The sequence below is a fragment of the Chiloscyllium plagiosum genome, unplaced genomic scaffold (genome assembly GCF_037043375.1).
Source record: "Chiloscyllium plagiosum isolate Xiang-an unplaced genomic scaffold, Cpla_swu_hap1 HiC_scaffold_50, whole genome shotgun sequence".
NCBI lineage: Eukaryota > Metazoa > Chordata > Chondrichthyes > Orectolobiformes > Hemiscylliidae > Chiloscyllium > Chiloscyllium plagiosum.
In genome coordinates, this window is record NW_028270188.1 from 46,624,930 (window position 1) to 46,630,995 (window position 6,066).

The 6,066-nt window shown below is 60.4% G+C and overlaps 1 protein-coding gene across 1 annotated transcript in view; it reads left to right on the plus strand.

Moving 5' to 3' along the window:
• vps45 (vacuolar protein sorting 45 homolog) overlaps nucleotides 1-6,066 on the plus strand; it is a 123,629-nt gene that overhangs the window by 45,289 nt on the left and 72,274 nt on the right. The gene's annotated exons all lie outside the window — the stretch shown is intronic.

Consider the following 6,066-nt stretch of genomic DNA (forward strand, 5'->3'; position numbering starts at 1 on the left):
GGACGGGGAATAGGGGCGTGTTTAACGGGGACGGGGAATCGGAGGGTGGTTAACGGGGACGGGGAATAGGGGCGTGGTTAACTGGGACGGGGAATAGGGACGTGGTTAACGGGGACGGGGAATCGGAGGGTGGTTAACGGGGACGGGGAATAGGGGCGTGGCTAATGGGGATGGGGAATAGGAGCGTGGTTAAAGGGGACGGGGAATAGGGTCGTGGTTAACGGGGACGGGGAATAGGGGGGTGGTTAACGGGGACGGGGAATAGGAGGGTGCTTAATGGGGATGGGGAATAGGGGCGTGGTTAACGGGGACGGGGAATAGGGGCGTGGTTAACGGGGACGGGGAATCGGAGGGTGGTTAACGGGGACGGGGAATAGGGGCGTGGCTAATGGGGACAAGGAATAGGGGCGTGGTTAACTGGGACGGGGAATAGGGACGTGGTTAACGGGGACGGGGAATCGGAGGGTGGTTAATGGGGACGAGGAATAGGGGCGTGGTTAACAGGGACGGGGAATAGGAGGGTGGTTAACGGGGACGGGGAATAGGAGGGTGATTAACGGGGACGGGGAATAGGAGGGTGGTTAACGGGGACGGGGAATAGGAGGGTGGTTAATGGGGACGGAAAATAGGGGCGTGGTTAACGGGGACGGGGAATAGGAGGGTGGTTAATGGGGACGGGAAATAGGGGCGTGGTTAATGGGGACGGGGAATAGGGGCGTGGTTAACGGGGACGGGGAATAGGAGGGTGGTTAATGGGGACGAGGAATAGGGGCGTGGTTAATGGGGACGGGGAATAGGGGCGTGGTTAATGGGGACGGAAAATAGGGGCATGGTTAACGGGGACGGGGAATAGGAGGGTGGTTAATGGGGACGGGGAATAGGGGCGTGGTTAATGGGGACGGGGAATAGGGGCGTGGTTAACGGGGACGGGGAATAGGAGGGTGGTTAACGGGGACGGGGAATAGGAGGGTGGTTAACGGGGACGGGGAATAGGGGCGTGGTTAATGGGGACGGGGAATAAGGGCGTGGTTAATGGGGACGGGGAATAGGGGCGTGGTTAACGTGGACGGGAAATAGGGGCGTGGTGAATGGGGACGGGGAATAGGAGGGTGGTTAATGGGGACGGGGAATAGGGGCGTGGTTAACGGGGACGGGGAATAGGAGGGTGGTTAATGGGGACGGGGAATAGGGGCGTGGTTAATGGGGACGGGGAATAGGGGCGTGGTTAACGGGGACGGGAAATAGGAGGGTGGTTAATGGGGACGGGGAATAGGGTCGTGGTTAACGGGGACGGGGAATAGGAGTGTGGTTAATGGGGACGGGGAATAGGGGCGTGGTTAATGGGGACGGGGAATAGGGGGGTGGTTAATGGGGACGGGGAATAGGGGCATGGTTAACGGGGACGGGGAATAGGAGGGTGGTTAACAGGGACGGGGAATAGGGGCGTGATTAACGGGGACGGGGAATAGGGGCGTGGTTAACGGGGACGGGGAATAGGGGCGTGGTTAACATGGACGGGGAATAGGAGGGTGGTTAATGGGGACGGGGAATAGGAGTGTGGTTAATGGGGACGGGGAATAAGAGTCTGGTTCATGGGGACGGGGAATAGGAGTGTGGTTAATGGGGACGGGGAATAGGGGCGTGGTTAACGGGGACGGGGAATAGGAGGGTGGTTAACAGGGACGGGGAATAGGGGCGTGGTTAATGGGGACGGGGAATGGGGGCGTGGTTAACAGGGACGGGGAATAGGGGCGTGGTTAATGGGGACGGGGAATAGGGGCGTGGTTAACAGGGACGGGGAATAGGGGCGTGGTTAATGGGGACAGGGAATGGGGCGTGGTTAACAGGGACGGGGAATAGGGGCGTGGTTAATGGGGACAGGGAATAGGGGCGTGGTTAATGGGGACGGGGAATAGGGGCGTGGTTAACAGGGACGGGGAATAGGGGCGTGGTTAATGGGGACAGGGAATAGGGGCGTGGTTAACGGGGACGAGGAATAGGGGCGTGGTTAACGGGGACGGGGAATAGGAGCGTGGTTAACGGGGACGGGGAATAGGGGCGTGGTTAACGGGGACGGGGAATAGGGGCGTGGTTAACGGGGACGGGGAATAGGGGGGTGGTTAACGGGGACGGGGAATAGGAGGGTGGTTAACGGGGACGGGGAATAGGAGCGTGGTTAAAGGGGACGGGGAATAGGGGCGTGGTTAACGGGGACGGGGAATAGGAGGGTGGTTAATGGGGACGGGGAATAGGGGCGTGGTTAATGGGGACGGGGAATAGGGGCGTGGTTAACGGGGACGGGAAATAGGAGGGTGGTTAATGGGGACGGGGAATAGGGTCGTGGTTAACGGGGACGGGGAATAGGAGTGTGGTTAATGGGGACGGGGAATAGGGGCGTGGTTAATGGGGACGGGGAATAGGGGGGTGGTTAATGGGGACGGGGAATAGGGGCATGGTTAACGGGGACGGGGAATAGGAGGGTGGTTAACGGGGACGGGGAATAGGAGGGTGGTTAACAGGGACGGGGAATAGGGGCGTGGTTAACGGGGACGGGGAATAGGGGCGTGGTTAACATGGACGGGGAATAGGAGGGTGGTTAATGGGGACGGGGAATAGGAGTGTGGTTAATGGGGACGGGGAATAGGAGTCTGGTTCATGGGGACGGGGAATAGGAGTGTGGTTAATGGGGACTGGGAATAGGGGCGTGGTTAACGGGGACGGGGAATAGGAGGGTGGTTAACAGGGACGGGGAATAGGGGCGTGGTTAATGGGGACGGGGAATGGGGGCGTGGTTAACAGGGACGGGGAATAGGGGCGTGGTTAATGGGGACGGGGAATAGGGGCGTGGTTAACAGGGACGGGGAATAGGGGCGTGGTTAATGGGGACAGGGAATGGGGCGTGGTTAACAGGGACGGGGAATAGGGGCGTGGTTAATGGGGACATGGAATAGGGGCGTGGTTAATGGGGACGGGGAATAGGGGCGTGGTTAACAGGGACGGGGAATAGGGGCGTGGTTAATGGGGACAGGGAATAGGGGCGTGGTTAACGGGGACGAGGAATAGGGGCGTGGTTAACGGGGACGGGGAATAGGAGCGTGGTTAAAGGGGACGGGGAATAGGGGCGTGGTTAACGGGGACGGGGAATAGGGGCGTGGTTAATGGGGACGGGGAATAGGGGCGTGGTTAACGGGGACGGGGAATAGGGGCGTGGTTAAAGGGGACGGGGAATAGGGGCGTGGTTAATGGGGACGGGGAATAGGGGCGTGGTTAACGGGGACGGGGAATAGGGGCGTGGTTAACGGGGACGGGGAATAGGGGGGTGGTTAATGGGGACGGGGAATAGGGGGGTGGTTAACGGGGACGGGGAATAGGAGGGTGGTTAACGGGGACGGGGAATAGGGGCGTGGTTAACGGGGACGGGGAATAGGAGGGTGGTTAACGGGGACGGGGTATAGGGGCGTGGTTAACGGGGACGGGGAATAGGGGCGTGGTTAATGGGGACGGGGAATAGGAGGGTGGTTAACGGGGACGGGGTATAGGGGCGTGGTTAACGGGGACCGGGAATAGGGGCGTGGTTAATGGGGACGGGGAATGGGGGCGTGGTTAACGGGGACGGGGAATAGGGGCGTGGTTAATGGGGACGGGGAATAGGGGCGTGGTTAACAGGGACGGGGAATAGGGGCGTGGTTAACGGGGACGGGGAATAGGGGCGTGGTTAACGGGGACGGGGAATAGGAGGGTGGTTAACGGGGACGGGGAATAGGGGCGTGGTTAACGGGGACGGGGAATAGGAGGGTGGTTAACGGGGACGGGGAATAGGGGCGTGGTTAACGGGGACGGAATAGGGGCGTGGTTAACGGGGACAGGGAATAGGAGGGTGGTTAACAGGGACGGGGAATAGGGGCGTGGTTAACGGGGACGGGGAATAGGAGGGTGGTTAACGGGGACGGGGAATAGGAGGGTGGTTAACGGGGACGGGGAATAGGAGCGTGGTTAAAGGGGACGGGGAATAGGGGCTTGGTTAATGGGGACGGGGAATAGGGGCGTGGTTAATGGGGACGGGGAATGGGGCGTGGTTAATGGGGACGGGGAATAGGGGCGTGGTTAATGGGGACGGGGAATAGGAGGGTGGTTAACGGGGACGGGGAATAGGGGCGTGGTTAACGGGGACGGGGAATAGGGGCGTGGTTAACAGGGACGGGGAATAGGGGGGTGGTTAACGGGGACGGGGAATAGGGGCGTGGTTAACGGGGATGGGGAATCGGAGCGTGGTTACTGGGGACGGGGAATAGGAGGGTGGTTAACGGGGACGGGGAATAGGGGCGTGGTTAACGGGGACGGGGAATAGGGGCGTGGTTAACGGGGACGGGGAATCGGAGGGTGGTTAATGGGGACGGGGAATAGGGGCGTGGTTAATGGGGACGGGGAATAGGGGCGTGGTTAACGGGGACGGGGAATAGGAGGGTGGTTAACGGGGACGGGGAATAGGAGCGTGGTTAAAGGGGACGGGGAATAGGAGGGTGGTTAACGGGGACGGGGAATAGGAGCGTGGTTAAAGGGGACGGGGAATAGGGGCGTGGTTAAAGGGGACCGGGAATAGGGGCGTGGTTAACGGGGACGGGGAATAGGAGGGTGGTTAACGGGGACGGGGAATAGGAGCGTGGTTAAAGGGGACGGGGAATAGGGGCGTGGTTAATGGGGACGGGGAATAGGAGGGTGGTTAACGGGGACGGGGAATAGGAGGGTGGTTAACGGGGATGGGGAATCGGAGCGTGGTTACTGGGGACGGGGAATAGGAGCGTGGTTAAAGGGGACGGGGAATAGGGGCGTCGTTAACGGGGACGGGGAATAGGGGCGTGGTTAACGGGGACGGGGAATAGGGGCGTGGTTAACGGGGACGGGGAATAGGAGGGTAGTTAACGGGGACGGGGAATAGGGGCGTGGTTAACGGGGACGGGGAATAGGGGCGTGGTTAACGGGGACGGGGAATGGGGCGTGGTTAATGGGGACGGGGAGTAGGGGCGTGGTTAATGGGGACGGGGAATAGGGGGATGGTTAACGGGGACGGGGAATAGGGGGGTGGTTAACGGGGACGGGGAATAGGGGGGTGGTTAACGGGGACGGGGAATAGGGGGGTGGTTAACGGGGACGGGGAATAGGGGCGTGGTTAACGGGGACGGGGAATAGGGGGGTGGTTAACGGGGACGGGGAATAGGTGCGTGGTTAATGGGGACGGGGAATAGGGGCGTGGTTAACGGGGACGGGGAATAGGAGGGTGGTTAACGGGGACGGGGAATAGGAGGGTGGTTAACGGGGACGGGGAATAGGAGTGTGGTTAATGGGGACGGGGAATAGGAGGGTGGTTAATGGGGACGGGGAATAGGGGCGTGGTTAATGGGGACGGGGAATAGGAGGGTGTTTAACGGGGACGGGGAATTGGGGGGGTGGTTAATGGGGACGGGGAATTGGGGCGTGGTTAATGGGGACGGGGAATAGGGGGGTGGTTAATGGGTACGGGGAATAGGGGCGTGGTTAACGGGGAATAGGGGCGTGGTTAACGGGGACGGTGCATAGGGGCGTGGTTAATGGTGACGGGGAATAGGAGGGTGGTTAATGGGGACGGGGAATAGGAGGGTGGTTAATGGGGACGGGGAATAGGAGGGTGGTTAATGGGTACGGGGAATAGGGGCGTGGTTAATGGGGACGGGGAATAGGGGCGTGGTTAACGGGGACGGGGAATAGGGGCGTGGTTAACTGGGACGGGAAATAGGGGCGTGGTTAACGGGGACGGGGAATAGGGGGGTGGTTAACGGGGACGGGGAATAGGGGGGTGGTTAACGGGGACGGGGAATAGGGGCGTTGTTAACGGGGACGGGGAATAGGGGCGTGGTTAACGGGGAATAGGGGCGTGGTTAACGGGGACGGGGAATAGGAGGGTGGTTAATGGGGACGGGGTTAATGAAGGGTGGGGAACATGGCAGTGGTGTGCTGCCCATGTTCCTGGCCAGTGTCACTCCCCAGTAATGTGGTGCTGTGTTGCTGTACTGTTTCATTGCACCAGGTGGA